General features: G+C 35.8%; 1 protein-coding gene across 4 annotated transcripts in view; it reads left to right on the top strand.

The window, feature by feature from the left end:
• Positions 1–20,136, top strand: part of PHACTR3 (phosphatase and actin regulator 3) — a 319,965-nt gene that overhangs the window by 157,561 nt on the left and 142,268 nt on the right. The window lies entirely within an intron of this gene.

The following is a 20,136-nucleotide window of genomic DNA, read 5'->3' on the forward strand; positions in this document are numbered from 1 at the left end:
AAGGTAAATAAACTTGTCCATAGTATTCAAAACTTCTCCACTTGCTCTAATCGTTGGTTCCACATATGGATGTTGTGGTGCTGAAAAAACACCTGTTTTCTTAGTGTTACTTGTTACATCAAAATTATCATAAGCAGCAAAGTGCATCTCAGCTTCAGAAGCTGCATTGAGTGCACAATCATCTGCAAACAGAAGTTCCTGCACCAACATTTCCTCCTCTTTGGTCTTGGCTTGTAGACTTTTCAAAGTGAAGAATTTGCCAGCAGTGTGGTAGTTGACCTTGAGGCCATGTTCATTCTCAATGAAGGCATTGGATGACATGGCTGAATATATCATGCTAAAAGGTATGGGAGTAAGGACACATCCTTTGTAACTCTGGAAAAGTCACTTTGCCTCTGTCTGCCTCAGTTTCCACATGTATAAAAGGAAGATTACAATAGTATCTCTGCTCCAGGTTGTTTTGAGGATAAAATGAGATAATATTTATGAAATGTTTTGAAAATTTTAAAGAGCAAATTAAATGCTAATTTATTACCACTAATAGTAAATAAAATAAAAATTATTTATTATCCTCCTGGCTAATAATAACATGCTTTTTTATTTGAGGAAGTACTCATACAAACCATGTTGATTTCTAACTCACCTCAGTGCCTGTTTTCTGGTACTACTTTTTCCCTTTATTCCTAAGGGAAATGGTGATAGCTCCACCTTTGTGGCAGCTTCTTCCACTTGAGGAGTCCCCATGTCAGCCATGTCCCTTGAATTAGCCCCATGGGCCATGCAGTGACCTCTCCCCTATCCTCTTTTTTGCCTACCTATTATGTGTTCCTATGGCAGGGCCAACATCTCCCCCCACACCATTTTAATATTTCTAACATTTATTATACTGTATAGAATATAACAATTGCTTAATGAATATTTTATCTTAACCATATTCACAATAGTTCCATATTGTAGGTACTGTTTTAATCCTCATTTTATTGATGAGGACACTGACACTAAGCAAAGTCACTTAGATATTTTTCAGTCACAAAGCAATGAAGTATCTGAGGGAATTTTGTATTCAGATCTTCTTGATCCCTAGAGTGCTGAAACAAGTCAGAAAGTTCAAATGTGGCCTCAGACACTTACTAGCTGTGTGACCATAGTTGCCTCTGTTTCCTCATCTGTAAAATGACCTGGAGAAGTTTATGGTAAACTACTCCAGTATCTTGCCAAGAAAATCCCAAATGGGGTAAAAAAGAATCAGATTCGTCTGAACAATTTCCTGACTTCAAAATTATCACTTTTCCCACTATCATGTTAAGTGACTTGTCCATATAACTTGTAAGGGGATGGGGGTAGGAAATATACTTTTATACAGTGCTCATTATGTATTGGTCATTCTGCTAAGCATTTTTCAAATATTATTCTTTTTGATCCTTCCAAATACCCTGGTGAGCAAGTGTTCTTTCTGATTCCAAATCTGGCACCACTTTCTCATGGTATTTCTCATCTTGAATCTCTATCAATGGATTTTATTGTACAAAAAAGAATTGATAGAATTTATAGCCACAGAATTAAAAACTCCACCTTTAATCAAACACAGAAGCACTTCCACCTGCCTGTTGGATGGAGGTGTGTGTGTGTGGGGGGGGGAGAAACCACTTTTCTTCTTGTATTATTTTTTGTCTCATTCTCTTCCTTGAGTCTATAAACTCCACAGAGCATTTTCATAGCAGGGTTCTACTCTTAGACTGCGTATTAAGTGAAAGCTGACCATATGTCTGGCAGACTCTAGCTACTGTTGGCAGAATGATGAGGTTGATGTTAAACAGATGGGTTCCTGGTCGATGAGTTGGTTGTTTCCTTTACTCAGTACACATGAGCAAGTCATTTTAATAATATCTTGATTTTCGACCAGGTTTCTAAGACAATAATTCATGGTCATTTACTTTCTTATGACTTTCTTTGTCACAAATACATCCACCTATCCTTTTACTTTTGAAATATCATAAGAAGAAACTATGTCTGGTTGCTTGGGGGGCAGGGTTTAGCCTCTATATAGAGGTGACACAGAATTTTGAATTTCATAAAGGTTCTATAGAGATTATCCTGCTTTTCAGTATTTAGGAAATTACTTACAAATGCAAAGGTAGAGTGGTGATGTTAGTAATAGTAGTAGCAGCAGCAGCAACTAAAATTTATTATAGTATTTAAAGGTTGACAAAACTCATTCTTTGCATCTCATGTGAGCTTCTGTGACATAAATGTTATTGTTGTTCACTTGTTTCATTGTGTCTGATTCTTTATGAGTTCTTTTGAGGTTTTCTTGACAGAGATTCTGGAGTGGTAAGTCATTTATTTTTCCAGTTCATTTCAGAGATGAGAAAACTGAGGGAAATAAGGTTAAATGACTTGCCCATGATCATACAGACAATAAATTTCTGATTCTAGATTTGAACTCAGGAAGATGAGTTTTCCTGCCTCCAGGCATTGCATTTTAAGCATCACACTACTTAGCTGCCTTGTGACAAAGGTACCAAAGGAATTATTATTCCCATATTTACCTATACTTATCACCACTTTCCTTTTCCCCTCCTGTTATTACTTTGTGAAAAAGTTACCATTCTCTTGTATCTCTACCAGGAGATAAATGGACAAAGAAATCCAAAGTTGACATGGTATTATTGGTTTCAGTTTCAGCAAAATAATGGCAAATTAAAATAAGTTTTGGAAGTTGCTTACTGATATCAATTTTCCATGCTGTCCTCCATATAAGAATTTGAGAAATTATCTGAGTTTGAAGTCTCTTCCTTACAGGTGAACCTTCTTTGATTATCTGTTTCCTATCATTCTGGGCTCCTACATGCCAAGGCAGAAGTGGTGGTATAGTAGTTAGAGTCAGGGTGGAGTCAGAAGGATCTGAGTTTAACACTAACTTCAAATATTTACTTGGAGTGTGACCCTAGCAAGTGACACAAACTGGGTTTGCTTCATCTTCCTCATCTATAGAATGAAGATAATTGTAGCACCTACCTCCCAGTTTCGAGGATCCGATGATGTGATGATGTTTGTCCTTCATGCTCAAAAGGACATGACATCAGAGAGGTAATGCCATGACACCCATGTGACCTGGATTTGCACGGGGGGGGGGGGCTGTGCTAAGATTGCTCTGGATACAATCTGGTTGCCCAGAGTCACACAGATAGTAATGAGGCCAGATTTGAATGCAAGTCCTCCTGTCTTCAGAGATGGCACTAGATCCAATGAAATAATATTTGTAAAGTGCTTATCACCATATAGTAGGCACCATATAAATGATATTTCTTTATTTTATATTATTATTACATTTATTAGCAGCAGAAGCATCTCCCCTGGCTAGCACACCCCCTCCCAATACTAAAGATCAGATATTGGCGGTACCATTTTTCTTCTTGTCTTTCTAATATAGACCTTTTAAAAATGACTAAGTTCAAAGCCCCTTCCAGCTCTGAAATTTTATTAAAATAATATTTTGTGTGAACTTCTGTATGCCTCCTAAAAACACCCCAATATAGTTAGGATATTACTTTCAATATTTTAATCAGTTCTTTTAAATGTATCATATACTAATGCTGATTTTCAAAGCAAAAGTTTAAATTTAACAAAATGTAGATAATTGTCCTTAAAATGGGGTGAAGTCTCAGGAAAACATGATTGAAAGAGTGGAAAAAAGTTTCTAGATAGAAATCAGGGTATATCTACTACTCTCAGAGTTTGAACACTGAATTGCTGATGTTTCCAGGAAAGAATTAAATGGAGACAACAAACAGGATAGTTGCTTTGCTGATGTAAAACTCTCAGCCCCCCCCCCCCCCCCCCCCCCCCGCCGAAGGACAAGAAACTCTTGAGGAGTGATTAATACCAGGTAGCTGAAACCAAATATCAACACAGGGTAATGGGGAACAATCCATTTCTTCTTTCGCTTGGCATTGAGTTGAAATACTATAAAGGAGATTTAACTTTAGAATGTATTGAACTAAACTGATCACTGAATTCTCTTACAAATCTGATTCTACGGTGTAATTTTAACATATTATAATCTCCCATTTATGCTCTTTTTCCTAAAGGAGTTTTTATTATTCTCCATGTAAGATGCAGCCTGGAGTTGGTCATTTTTAAAAGGTTTATATTAGAAAGACAAGAAGAAAAAAAATGGTACCACCGATAACTGATCTTTAGGATTGGGAGGGGGGTGTGCTAGCCAGGGGAAATGCTAATGCTGCTAATAAATGTAATAATAATAATAAAAAATAACAAACTATCATTTATATGGTGCATACTATATGGTGATAAGCACTTTACAAATATTATTTCATTGGATCTAGTGCCATCTCTGAAGTCAGGAGGACTTGCATTCAAATCCAGCCTAATTACTATCTGTGTGACTCTGGGCAACCAAATTGTATCCAGAGCAATCTTAACACAGCCCCACGCAGTGCAAATCCAGTTCACATGGGTGTCATGGCATTGCCTCCCTGATGTCATCACCTTTTGAGAATGAAGGACAAACATCATCACATCATCGGATCCTCAAAACTGGGAGGTAGGTGCTACAATTAGAACATCAGAGCTGGAAGGGGCTTTAGAAGATAAGACTATGAGAACTCAAGGAAACCTTAGCATCTAGAATGTCAAATCTGGAATAGACTTAAAATCATTTAAAAGGAATTTTTTAGAACATGGAATGTTAATGGCAAAAGGGATTTCAGACAAATCAACTTCCTTTTTTGTAGAAAGAAAGCTGAAACCTACAGAGGGGAAAAATGACTTGTCCAGGTCTCAGAATTATATTAAAGTTGAGATTTGAACTTTGCTCTTCTGAGAGTTCTACAAAGTTATTGTATTATCTGTAGAATTGGAAACTGTAGATTAATTACCTTGTGAATACTGATGATAATAATAACAATCACAGAATTTGAGAATTGGAAGGGACCTTGGCTAACATCCAGCCCAATCAATATATAAAAGTACTTTCCACTTAACAAATGTTAATTAGTTTATTTGAAGGAAGCTGCCACTTGGTGAGGCCATCCATTCTATATTTGGAGAGTTCTACTTGTTCAGAAGTTTTCCCTGACATTGAGCCGAAATTGCCTTCCTTTTTTTTTTCTCATAGCTTCCACCTTTTGCTGCTTATTCTTCCCTCTTGAGTCAAACAGATTAAATCTAATTATACCACCACCTGATGGTTCTTTAGATGCCTGAAGACAGTGACCAAGTCCCTTAGTTTTCTCTTCTCTTCCCATTCCTAGAAAAAGAACATAGCTCAATATTACATTAGCTTTTTTGGTTATCATAACTGACTGCTATTAAGTTCTTTGAATCCCTTTAAACCCACCAGATCTTTTGTAGACTAACCAATGTCCATTTTTTTTAGGTTTTTGCAAGGCAAATGGGGTTAAGTACCTTGCCCAAGGCCACACGGCTAGGTAATTATTAAGTGTCTGAGTTCAGATTTGAACCCAGGTACTCCTGACTCCAGGGCCAGTGCTTTATCCACTGCGCCACCTAGCCACCCCTAACAAACCGATGTCTAACTAATCCTTTCCATCTTGAATTTTAGAAATTTGTTTTTCTGTACCATGTAAGACTTTACACCTATCCTACTGAATTTCATTTTACTAAAATCAGTCTAATATTCCTAACTAGGATATTTTTAGTCTATGACACTGTCATGTCAAATCCTTTCCAGCTTTGTATCATCTGCAAATTAGATGAGCTTAAATTTATTCCTTTATTTAAATAATTGATTAAAATGGTAAAGAGGGCAAGACCAAACACATTGCACTATATATTAGATATTATATTGATTTTGAGTTATTAGCAACTATTTGTTGAGCCTGATCAATCAACTAATTCGGAAGGAATGGTATACAGTAATTTATCAAAACCTCTGCTAGAATCTTAAGTAAACTGTCTCCATAGCATTTCCCTTTTCTGTTAGTTAATAATGGTTTCAAAAAAAGGAAATGATGATAGTCTGACATGACCTGTTCTTAAAAATATATATACTGACTCCTTATATTTCTCATTTTCCTTTTTAGATATTTGCTAATTATTTCCTTAGCCATTCAACCCAGAATTTTCCAGTAGTCACAGATAAACTCACTGACTTGTGATTTTAACTCTTTCTTTTTAAATATTTTTAATTTTAACTTCAAATTCTCTCTCTATCTCCCTTTAACCCCCCTCCCACTTTATGTATAAGGCAAGATATATGATACCTATTATTTATGTAAAGTGACTTAAAACATTCCCACATTAGCTATATTGCAGAAAAAAACAAAGGCAAGAAAAAAAAGTGAAAAAATATGCTTCAATCACGAACTCAAAACTGAGTTCTTCAGTTCTCTCTCTGGAGGTGGAAAATATTTTTCATCATGAGTCCTTTGGAATTATAGTAAATTACGTGTTAAGCAGAGTAGCTAAGCATCTACTAGTTGATCACTGTTATAATACTGTGGTTACAGTATACAATGCCCTTTTAGATCTGCTTACTTCACTTTGCATCAATCCATATTTTTCCCAAATTTTTCTGAAACATGCATTTTATCATTTCTTGCAATACAGTGCTATTCCATCACAATCATATACCACAGCTTGTTCAACTATTCTCCAATTGATGTAAATCTCCTTAGTTTCTAATTCTTTGCCATCCAAAAGAACTTATAAAAATAGTTTTGTTCATTTGAGTCCTTTTCCTCTGTGTGTGTGTGGGGGGGTGTATAGATCTGGTAGCAGTATCTCTTGGACACAGTTCCAAATTATTGTCCAGAATGCTTTGTTCAGTTCACAACTCTGCCAAGAGTATATTAATGTATCTATTTTGTTACATCCATTGTAACATTTGAATTTTCTTTTTCTATAATTTCAATACATTTGAGAAGTCTGATATAGTCTCTCAAATTATTTTAATTTGCATTTCTCTAATAATTAGTAATTTAAAACATTTTATATGCCTATTAATAGTTTTGATGTTTTCTTCTTAAAACTGCTATCCATAACCTTGGAACATTTATCAATTGAAGAAAGGCTCTTATTTTTATAAATTTGGCTCATTTTCCTATGTATTTGAGAAATAATTCCTTTATCTGAGAAACATATTATAAAATTTTTTCCTCAATTTCCTACTTTCCTTCTAATTTTGGCTGCATTGGTTTTGTTTGTGCAAAAACATTTTTAATTTTATGTGATCATAAATTATCCATTTTGATTCCCAGGATCTTCTTTATCTCTTATTTGATTATGAACTCTTCCCTTATCCATATATCTAAAATACATTTTTAAAATATCTTCCTTTTTTGAAAATCATATTTCCTGCTTCTAGTCCTGTGGTACCATTCATATATTCCCTGAGTTTTAAAATATCAGTAACAATGACCGAAAAATTGCACAAACGGCTCATCCATCCATGACTTATCAGATTGTTATTTTTGTGTCTATCTTATCATATATTTCCCTATAGGAAACCGCCTAATATATTGGCATATATTTTTCCTTTATGAATTGGTCCAGTTCTAGATTTCCAATAAAAAATACATTTAGAGCTGACTCTGTGGCATTCATTAACATACAAATCACACTGATAGTTTACAATACACAAAAAAGTACTCAAAGGTAATCTGCCACTGTGCATATAATTCTTTATTATATATTCTGCTCCTTGAGAGATAAAGCTCTGGAGTGTGAGTTGGAAAAATCCTATCCCTGATCAGAGTAGCAGCTAGATTTGATTAGCTACAGAGATGAAGTGTTAAACTATTTTATATTGAAAAGGATATGGGGAAATGGGAACTTCTCTCCCTCCCCCCAATTAGGTCATCAGACCCCATGTTCCTTTTAAACTCATCAATTTCAGACCAATCAGAAAGAAGTGACACAGGGACTGAACAAGAAAAAATGTGTGTGGTGGGGAAGGAATGTAGAGCATTGTAACTTTTTCTGTCTTTCTGACCCTGTCTCTGTGTAAAGGGTTAGTCAAGCAACATTCAAAGAATCTTAACATATGGTTACCAGGATTGCAGGACCTTTGTCCAACTTTTATGCTTTTTTTTCATGCTAAGTGACTGGCCAGCTTCCTTTTCAATACTACACATCTCTTTGAAGATAAAGCTTATGATGCTTCTTAAATACTAGTAGATCAAAAGTATTCTACATTGTTGGTAATGATAACCACTACAATTTTTCCAAAGCTCTTTGGGTGACTAAAATTTTAATTCTTTGGAATTTGTAGTAGTTCATCTTCTGTAGCCTTGTAAAATCACTGAAAAAAATTGTTGATGGTTAATATGGATCTGTGTTTAGTATGGTTATACATGTAGAGCTTAGTTTCTGTCAGGGATGAAGAGGAAGGGAAAAGAGGGGGGGAAAAATGTAACACTCCAAATTTTGCAAAAATTGATTGTTGAAAACTACCATTGCATGTAGTTGGAAAAATAAATAAAGTATTTAAATTTAAAAATAAAAACAAAAATGCTGATTTCAATCAGTATATAAACATTTATAGTGATATCTGCCATATGCTGTAATTGTGCTAGCACGTATTAGGAATACCAAAAGAGGCAAAAGGAAGTCCCTGCTTTCAAGAAACTCACAAACTAATGGGAAAGACAACAAAAGAAATACAGATAACATAAACACAAAATAATTAACAGAGCTAAGACACTAAATTAACAAATATTGCAAAAGGCTTCCTAAAGAAGATGAGTTTTTAGTTGAGACTTAAAGGAAGCCAATAGTCAGAGATAAAAAGAATATTTCAGACATGTCTTCAGACATGGAACAATTAGAGAAACTTCCTGGAACTGAGAAATGGATTTTCTTTTTTGTGGAACTGTAAGAAGACCAGTGTCATTGTATTAAAGAGTATATCATGGAGAGTAAGGTATATAAAAGCTGAAAAGGTAAGAGGGGGAATAGGTCATAAAGGTTTTTGAATTAAAAACAGGATTTTTTTTTAAAAATTGATTTTGAAGGTGATAGAAAACTACTTGGAACTTATTGATTAGATGGGTGACATGGTTGGATCTGCACTTTTGGGAAAATCACTTTAGTAACTTAACAGAGGCTGCCCTGGAGTAGAGAAAGACTTGAGGAAGGGAGGCCCACCAGAAGCTATTGCATTAATCCTGATAGGAGGTAATGAGAGCCTGCACTAGAGTGAGGGTAGAATCAAAGAAGAGAAGAGGACATATTCAAGAGAGGGAACAAAGGTGAAGTTGACAGACTTTGAAAACAACTTGAATATGGTGGGGTAGGGAGGTGGGGGGGGGGGGTGAGAGAGAGAGAAAGAAGTCCAGGATAACTCCTAGATTTTGAGCCTAAGTGAGAGGTTTAGGAAGAAAGATAATAACTTATGTTTTAGATGCATTTAGTTTATTCTACTGAATATCCAATTCAGGATGTCTGAAAGGTTGGTTGTAGGTACAAGATTTGAGGTCAGGCTGGGTCAGAAGAGGTAGATTTGAGAATCCTCAGAATAGAGATGATAATTAAATCCAAGGGAGCCAATGCAATAACCAAACAAAGCTGTATGCAACAGAGAAGAGAAGAGCACATGACAGAACTTTGTGCCCATGGAGCACCTGTGGTTAGAGGGTATGATCTGGAGGAGGATAATGTAAAGAAACTGAGAAGAAGCAGTCACATAGATAGAAGTACAACCAGAAGAGAATGGTGTTCCAAAAATGTAGAGAAGGTCAAGGAGGAGAGAGTGATCAACAGTGTCAAAGCCTGCAGAGAGATCAAGGAGAAGATGAATTGAGAAAAGATCATTAGATAAAAAAAACAAGAAAGAACAGTTTTATTTCTGGGAAAAATTTAGAGTCTTTGAAATGCTCTGATTTCTTCCTTCTATTTGCATCTGGGCCCAATTTATTATCCTCCTGTCATTGAAATACATATATACATATATATATATATATATATATACACATACATACACACATATATACATATATACACATGTACTGTTGTATATGTATGTACATCTATGCAATATATGTGTTTATGTGTATAATACATGTATATGCTTACATATATAGTTGAATAGATGTTTTTTATTTACACAGTGATGGACCACTGCAATGAGCTGTCTACCAGCCATTTATAATTTGGGCAATAGTATTCTTCCTCCATTTGCTTTTTCTGCGTGGATTATTAGACTCAAGAATCTTTTGGATTGTTGTGTGCTTGCTTTAGGAGTTCTAAAGTATTATAAGACTTAATGTTGTCAGTGAAATCTCACATTTAAACAGCATAAAAATTATTTCTTACATTTACTCATATTCTTCTAGCTCCCCCCTTCAATTCATGCCATTTATTTTGAATGGAAAGAAAAGAGGCTTGCATAAGCATCTAATATATTCCAAACAGCACTGTGAGGTAAATGCTATTATTATACCTATTTTACAGTTGAAGAAACTTAGTCAGAAATAAAATGACTTGTCCAGGATCACACAGTAAATATATGAACTCAAATTTGAATTCAGGTCTTCCTGACTTCAGGACTAGTCTATTCTACTCTCTCTACTTTTGTTGCTTAGCTTCTGCAAAGGAGAGGTGAGAGCAATGGAAAAGGGGTGGATCTGGAACCAGCAAGTAGGGATGGGCACAGGGAGAACATTTCATGTCTCATCTCTTTTGTGCCTAGAAATCCCTCACATGGGATTTCTTAAAGAATTTCAAGCTGTAGGGCACATTAATGGTCATTTTATATAATACTTTCATTTTACAGATGAATAAACAGAAGCCTAGAGAGAGGAAATGACTTAGGCACTGACTTAAACAATTGCACCTATCTCCTAATTAGACATATCGCTTTAAGTCTTCTGTCTGACTCCTCTGCCATTCATGGTCACAAAGGTAGAGTGTTGCAGAACTGAAATTTAAGCCCAAGTCTTTTATCTATAAATCTAGAATTGCTACTACCTCACTGCACTTCTCTGCTCCGTTTGCTACTAGTTAACTGAAGCTGGTAAAGTAACAGGTTGTCTTTTTCCAGAAGTAAGAAATGAAAATGAGAAAGGTGGTTTGTTTCTTTGGCATAGGGGAAAAGTAGCAAGACTAGGTAGGATGGAGAGAGGAGCATTCTCTGTCTCTATTCTAATGTTCCACTGTGTATCATACAGTAATTGCTTTTAACTATAGTGAATGATTAGGTCCTCTGGCAATTTCATTTGTGCCCCTTAGGGATTCTTCTTCACTGAGAGGCCCAGAAAGCTCTAGCATTTTTTATTTCCTCATTCAAATGTGGGGAAACATATTTCATTAATTAGTTGCTAATGTCTCTTGTGTAGTAAGAAGTGCCACTAGAGTGTGATGCCTTGATCCAGGAGGAAGACTAATAACCTTGTTAATGTCTTGACACCTCTTATAATTCTCCTGGGCATTCTAAAGTGGTGTGAAGCCACCTCCAGAACAGAGATAGAAAACAAAATTGTTTAAAAGACTTAGGAGATTTAAAGAGATTTATTATTCTCTTCCTACACTTCCTTTTTTACCTTCTTTGGAAGGATAGTTTAAAGATTATAAATTAAGTGGCTGACTCCCATATGTAACTCTAGGCTCCTGAGTTTCATTTCCCCAATGGCAGCTGGCCTGCTGGTTGCCTCCAAGAGAATATCCTATGGCAATCCCAATTCCACATACACAAAATTAAATTGGTTATATTTCCCATGAACATATACCTTCTCCAAACTTCCCTAGTTCTGTTCAGCATACCACCACTCCTTTACTCTCACCCTCAAAAATCTAAATTGGATGATAATTTCAAAGGTAAGAGAGAGACATCATTTCTAGGTAATTTAATCATTTTATCAATAATATCAACATGTTTGTTAATAAAAGACTTGTCATTTTTGACTGTCTCTCTTAAATCAAGGACCATGAATGGTGGTGGGACTTACAACTTTCATGTCCTTTAGAAGATAGGATGCTGCAAAGGTGGCAATCAACTGTGATTGTTGACAGTTAATGAGAGAATGAATATTATAATGAAGGGCTAGACCTGAACTTTGATTATGCTGTTTACTTCTTAAATTACACCCAACCTTGGACAATCTATTCAAAGACTTCATCAACCACCCAAACCTGAGTCTTCCCTACCTGGATGGGATCTGAAGGAGAAAGTTCAGTGTCCTTATCAGTAACATCTTTTAAAAATTGAACTTTTAAAATCAGGACTTTAGAAAAGGGGAAGGATTTGGGATCTCCCTAAATCATCGATTATTAAGAATCATTTTTCTCACTGAGTGTTGTGAATTCTATATGTACTATATCTCTGATGTTTATCCTTTTATCTTCTCTAACTTGAGCACTATTCTGATTGCCCCATCTCCTAATTAGACATATGACTTTAAGTCTTCTATCTGACTATTCTTCCTCACCCTAAAAAATAATCCTCCTTAAGTCTCATCTCACCATATATATGGATAGAGCTCTGGCCTTGAAGTCAGGAGGAACGGAGTTTGAATCTAGCCTCAGACACTTGACACTAAATAGCTGTGTGACTCTGGGCAAGTCACTTAACCCTTATTGCCTTGCATCCAGGATCATATCCAGTGGACCTGATTCATATTTGGCCACTAGAACCAGAGGACTGAAGGAGAAAGTGAGACTGGTGATTTTAGCACAGCACCCCTTCACTCAAATTTAATTCATATTCTTGTCTTGGCATCACCCACTTCCCTGCCCCCACATGTCTTGGTGTTCTTTAAGAAAATAACCAAAAAAACAAAAAATTAATCATCATCCCCTTACCTGGAATATACTTTCTTCTTATATCTGCCTCCTAGAATTCCTAACTTCCTTCAACATTCAATTCATGTATTATCTCCTTTGGGAAGCATGTTCTAATCCCCAGAAGTGTTAGATCTCCCTCAAATGAACATAAGCATATTGAATTGTAACCTGAAAATGCATTAAGATTTTTGAGATTTGTGTATGTTATGTATGTGTTTGTAATCTTATCTATCTTCATTCTCTATCTTCACCAACCACCATATCTTACAGTATGGTTTTCTTGATGAAAGGAACTATTTTCTTAGAAAATTTATTTAACTCCTATTATTTGCCTTTTTTCATTTTTTCTCTTTGTATTCCCAATTCCTAGAACAGTAGTTGTTCAATAAATGGTTACTGAATTGGATTATTTTCTTACATGATTCTTAATTCAGTTTGAAATTTCCTTCTTTTGAAGTAGAAACTTGCATGAGTATAAATAAAAAGCTTTCCTTGCAGGAATACTGCAGGCAAGAGAGTCAGGCTTCCATATTTAGTCATTTCCCTTATACAAATATTAGGGTGCTAAAACTATGGGGAAGTAGAAAAGGCATGAGATTTGGAATTAGGATCTAGCTTTCAATCCCTATGTGCTACGTGTGTGTGTGTGTGTGCCCATGGGCAAATGCCCTCTTAGGACTTCACCCTCCTCATTTATTTGAGAAGTTGAATTAGGCAATATCTAAGGCTCCTTCAACCTTTAAATTCTCTAACTTTCTTTTTCCTAGACCCATAGACTGAGTTAAATTACCTCACAGAAAAGACCAAGATAGAAAGAAAAATCTACTTTTGAAGCTGGGAACTAGGATTTATGTTTCTCATAAAATAGGGGAGTAGTAGTTTCTTATTTCCTTGACAAAGTTTTATTGAACACCTGCTATATAGTGGACACAGTTTCTTGGAAAGCATTCTGATTTGTCCCAATGTTAGTCACTTGGATGGCAGAAGCTCCTTTAAGTCAATGGTGGGAAGATAGCATGTACTGTAGAAAAAGGAATTGGGCAATGTTCAATGTCTTTTGAGTTGTTTGCCTGAATATATGTATCACAAAATAAAACTAAAAAATAAAAAGATCAGTTTCTGACTCAAATTTGACTTTGGCTTTGGGCATGTCTTTTTCTGCCTAGTAAATGGCAGAATAAGAATATAAACTGAGATATCCTGATTCCCAGTGATCTTATTTCTACTCCAAATTTTGTGACCCTTTAAACTTGAAATTTATTATAAAGTATAGCATTGCAGATGGAACAAATAAGTACCAAAAATCAATAAAAGTGAATGTTACAAAATTACAAAGAACAAGCATTGCTTGAGAAGACATCCCCTAAACCCCATTCCTTTGTAAACTGGAAGAACTTTGCATATATTTTCAGATATTTAGCATATTGATCATTTTGATGAACTTTTCCCCTTTTGTTTTTTCTTTAAAATATTATTTATTATATGGAATTGGGGGAGGTAAATATGACAAAAACAATATATATCAATAAAACTTTTATTTTTAAAAAATGTTGGTTAAAAGAAACTATGTGATTCTATCATTTTTAGTATCTATTTTATTATGTTTTGGAGATATGGCATAATGTAATGGATTGAGAGTTAGAAGTCTTTTAAGCTACCTGGATCTCAGTTTCATCATCTGAAATACAGAGAGAAGTTTGTGTAAATGACTTCTGATGTCTCTTCTGGCTCTAGATCAGTGAGCTCTATTTCCTTTGCAACTTTATCACTAGCCAATTCTTGATATTGACCATCCTGTACAATCACTTCCACAATCTGGGACCTACTTCTCCACATGCAAAATAATGGCATGATCTATCTCCAATCTCTAGTCCAAGTTTAATAATCTTATTATTTTTTAAACTGATAGTCTATGAATGGCATATAAAATAACCTTATTAACCATAATACTTTTCGTATCTTTTATAATAAAAACCACAGTGTGTTATTTTCCAAGGTGGAAATGAATTTTGGAAACCATTTAGTCCCAACTCTTCATTTTACAGGTAAGGAAACTGAGACAAGGATAAGTCCAAGGACACAGGAAATACATGATATAACCGGATTTAGGAAATACAGCACCATATACCATTTAAATATATGCTTAAAATGGGAGAGACATCAGCAGTTCCCAATCTATAAATGGATGTTTTGTGCCTAGCTCATGTGATTAAATTGCATACTCATGGGTGAATGTTTGGGTCAGAATATTGGTGATCGTGCTTTTTAGTCACTCCATCTTATTGATAAAAAGTATCACCTCTCAGAACTCAGCAATGAGATCATTATGCTTTATTAGAAGCAGCAGATCTCCAGCCAAGTTAGGGAAAAAACAGAAGAGTAGAGTTTGCTGGACTCTTTGTTGTCATTTGTTTTTGTTTTTGGTGTTCTCTGTGGGCTGTGTAGACTATAGACTGATTAACTAGATTAGCTTTGATTTTCTCATCTAGAAAATGAGCATCAACTTGATTCTACAAGCCTCCCAGGGAAATTCTGAGGAAAACTTTTTGTAAAGTTAAAAGTGCTGTGTAAATGTGAGCTATTATTATTAGGTAGAGGCATTTTTACATTATTAAGGAGCTATTATATATATATATATATATATATATACTTGTTCTTTGGTTTCAAAGAAAAGGAAAAGAACAATAAGATATTTTCAGTTTCAACCAAATGTAGTCTAAAGAAGAAGACTCCAGTACCTTGTATGGATTAGGAGCTCTAGCTGAACTCCCTAAGCTTTGGAAAGGAGTTTTCAGTAATATCCGAGTAATCATCAGATTCAGGTGACCATGAGCAAAAGGAGCCTTGACCAGATTGAGTTCTTAGAAATGCTACCAGGGCTTCTGTCACTCTTTTCCTAATGTGCCAGTATACTGCTTCCCAGGATTGTGTATTCTGGGAACAGTGTCAACTGCCCTTATTTTGTAGCGGTATTGATTTTACAAGTCTTGCCTGAAACTTTTTGTATGAAAGGATTCATGTTTAAAATAACCTTTTTCTGCCCTCACTCATCATAACCAAGACTGCAAAAACCTAGAGAATAATTTGGCCTTTTGATAGGTACTTGGGAGACAATGCCCTTTTTTTCTATTATCATTGGATGGGAGGAAAAATAGACTTTGATGCTTTAAGAACTAAGTCTAATAAATCAGACTTCTACTTTCTCATTTCTTTTTAGGAAATCTCTAGTACAAACACCTAAGTAGTAAGAAAATATAAACCCTAACAACAATCTGACAGCAAGTCTAATAACATGACAATTGGAAAATCTGATATGCTGACCAGAGATTAGAAATGACCTGAACCCTACAGGGTTGGTTGGAGGATTGGCAATGCTATGGACCTTTGGTTGTGGACTTCACAACAAGGCACTTTTGAAGTTACAGGTTACGTGAGAATTTATTGGTTTTTGATCTTGCTCTCCAGGAAATAGCAAAAAATAGACATTAAAAGAAATCAAGAGTAGAGGTCAAGAGATTGGAGAGTCTTCAAATGCATGTAAATATTTGAGGTGCTTCTTTTTTGGATGTCTGAGTTTGGGACATTTTGAATCTCAGTCTAGATTTATTATTTTTTTCCCTCCCTAATCTATAGGAACCCTTCACTCAAAAATTTCTTTAATGTCTTACCATGTGTGGAAGGAACTCCTTGGTCTCCAAAACTATTGCACTGAAGTGTAAACTCTGGCAGCTTCTAGTATGTGACCATGGGCAAGTCACTTAACCTCCTTTTCCCCCTAGTTTCTTCAGCTGTAAATTGATCCTTATCTCCCAGGACTGTGAAGATAAACTGAGATCATGTGTGTGAAATGCTCCACCAATCTACATTATTCTTACAATCATAAATTCCCAGCTGGAAGAAAACATATGATAACTAGTCCAACCTCCTACATTTTTACAGATGAAGAACCTGAGGCCCAGGGAAATTGAGTGACTAGCTCAGCATCACACAGGTTATATGATGTTATGTGAGTTTATGAGTTTCAGCTGAACAGTTTAAAGAGGAAGACTCCCAATACCTTGTATATAATAAGAGTTTAATAAATAAGTGTTTAGGTGATTGTTGAACTGGGAAGTTACAAAAGTAAAACATACTTGATTAAGATCTTTTCCCAATGCCTGATTGCTAGATGCAAGAAAGGGATAATTATAAGATGTGTGTGTCAATTTGAGGAAGTTATGTGGGATTGACAAGAAAGTTTATCTTTCTGGCTTGTTGTAGCATAGTTTAGATATATCATAGTCTTCCTGGTAATAATTAAAAAATAATAATAACTAAAATTTATGTAATGCTTTATAGTTTGATTTTATATACACATACAAATGTGTGTATATGGCAGCTATATGACAAAGCAGATAAAGTGCCAGGCCTAGAGTAAGAATCATCTTCCTGAATTCAAATCAAGCTTTATACAGTAGCTGTGTGACAATGGATAAGTCAAAATTTCCTCATCTATAAAATGTGCTAGAGAAGGAAATGATCAACAATGTTATTATCTTTATCAAGACAACTCCAAATGAACCACAAAGAATCAAATATTCAGATAACTGAAAATGGATGAACAGCAAAAATATATACATATATCTATATACATATATCTATATAAAAACTAATTTACATCTCACAATAAATGTGTATCAAGTTATTTCCATAGCCCAAAATTAAAATATTTTTTATTTACATAGATTAAAATAGTTTGTAACTTTTACCACAGTAGGTTCTCCCTCGACCAGCAGTCCTGTTCCTTACTACCTTTGTGACCTTAGGCAGGTCATTGAATCTCCCTGGGCCTCAGTTTCCTCACTTGTAAAAATGTGAGGCAGGTAGTCAATAAACATTTATTAAGGAGCTACTCTGTGTCAGCCATTGTGCTAAGCATTGGGAGTCAAATATGAAAAAGGGATACCTAAAAAGAAGCTAAAAAGAGGACTGGGAATAGGTGCTCAGTGCTGGGACAGGATGGAGAAGTCCAAATTTGAATACAAAATGAAGAGATGGCTGGCCTACTCACCCCCCTGAAATGGATGATTATCCACAGTTTAAAGATAAGGAAACTGATACTTAGCAAAATTGAGGGATTTCCCCAGGGTCATATAGTTTGCCATCATCTAAGGTAGGATTCAGAACCACTCTGGCTACTATGCCATGTGGGGTGATATTAGGCTGAGGTACCAAGATGTACTCACTAACAAAACAGAGGTGGATACCTTTGGTACCACATGCAAATGCCCTGAGAATCAATGACTTGTGTAGAAGCATGTAAACCAATTTGTAAAAATGCTGGAATTCTCAATAAAGCTCTCCTGGGTCAGTAGTTTGTCATGGCCTTACAAAAATCTGCCAGTGCATCAAATCTCCATTTGCATGCTTGAGAAATTCCTGGAGCAAATGGGTCAGTTCAGGCAGTACAAGTCCCAGAGCAGGACCAAGTTCTGAAGACACTGTGCTTCCTTCTTCAGTCAAATTCCCAGGGAGTCTGTACCCTGCTGATTATCTGTGAAATGGGCTGAGAGACTGATTGTGAACATCTTCATTTCAGCATTTGTCAGATGCCCAAGGGAGCTCTGTGCCATTTTCAGCTGTACCTGCTGGGATGTGTACAGATCACTCTAATGAGTGTGTCTTTCCCTGCCTACTTTGGTTCAGAAGCCAGCCTCTTTAATGAGCAGAATCTGTAAAGTCTGATAACAGCTTTCATTATGTCATCATTCCAATGGATCTTTAAGCCAGGTAAACAGAATCCACAGAATTCTTTCCTCCTTGGCTTATCAGGCAACAAAGCATACAGATACAAATATTCATTTCCAGCTGAGTGCTTCCTCCCTTCTTTGTTTTCCAGACATGCCCAGGAATCTGTCTGATGCTTTGTTCATTAGTGTTCTCTGTACATTGTTCTAAAATCACCATGACCAATGCCAGGACTTGGCAAAGTGGTAAAGCTGGCAGAGTTCATCTCTGGCATCCTGTCCTTGCCTATTTATTACTGTACCTATCTCCTTGTCTGTTCTCCCTTCCTTAATACTCTCATACAGTCTAACCCTGCCTGCTCCAGCTGCCATTGGGCAAATGCTTCTTAAATACATATACTGAATTATATGTGTGCAAGACTCCAGACCAAATGAAGAGGTTTGGATTTGTAGTTATAGGACCTGGATTCAAGTTAGAAAGTCAATAAAACATTTATCTAAGCATTTACTATGTGTCAGACACTGCTGTGCTACTTTGCTATCTGTGATTTTTAGCAAGTCAGCTCATCCTCTTTTTGTACCTCAGCTTCTCCTTAACTTCCAGTAGAATATAAACCTCTCAAGGATGGACACTCTTTTATTGTATTACAAAGCCCCATTGAAATTAAAAAGATCTACCTCCACTTTTAATGAAAGTTTTTAATAACACCAGTAGTCTATTTGCTATAGGACAGTGATACATGGTACACAATAGTCACTCAATAATTGAAAATGAATATTACACAGACAGCAATAAAGAAGTACGTGGTGAGTATGAGCAGGCTACAACACAAAACCAATGAACAACTTCAAAGAATAGGAGCGAAAGATGATCCCAACGACTTATGAGCTAGGAAGATAAGAGAGGCTAGTCATTTACCAAAGAAGAGGTATGTCAAGTGCCCAGTTAGTACCCTTGTAATGTTAGGAGGAATTGGAGACACCCCCTAACTTATAGGTTGGCCATCCATGCCAGTCACAGAAGAGGATATGGATGAGAATCTCACAGTTTGGGTAGGATAGAGGAGTGATGATAAATGAAATCATAGATCCATTTGAATATTTGAATAGCCCAAGTTCCTTTTACTGTGCCTAGTACATGGAAGGCATTTCATTAATGCCTGCTGAATTAAAAGTGAGGGTTAGGGGTGGCTAGGTGGTGCAGTGGATAGAGCACTGGTCCTGGAGTCAGGAGGACTTGAGTTCAAATATGACCTCAGACACTTAATAATTACCTAGCTGTGTGACCTTGGGTAAGCCACTTAATCCCATTGCCTTGCAAAATCCTAAAAAAAAAAATTGAGGGTTAGACTAAATGAGTTCTAAGTTCCTGGCCCTTTCAAAGTCCATGATCCTTTGATAATGTGATGAATTTGAGGGCACATGTGCATCTATGTGTGTGACCACCAAAATGAATTTTTAAAATGGTCCAGTAGAAGAGATAGAACCACATTGTAAATAAATTTAAGGCATTTTTTTGCTCTCAGTGGCATAGATATACTTCCTCCGGGACACATTTGTATATGTGGTACTCTATTTATACCCACCATGCAGATAGAGTAGTTTATAAACCTTAAAGCAAACTAATCTTGGTATTACTGACAGA

Source organism: Macrotis lagotis, chromosome 1, assembly GCF_037893015.1.
Source record: "Macrotis lagotis isolate mMagLag1 chromosome 1, bilby.v1.9.chrom.fasta, whole genome shotgun sequence".
In the NCBI taxonomy this organism is placed as follows: domain Eukaryota; kingdom Metazoa; phylum Chordata; class Mammalia; order Peramelemorphia; family Peramelidae; genus Macrotis; species Macrotis lagotis.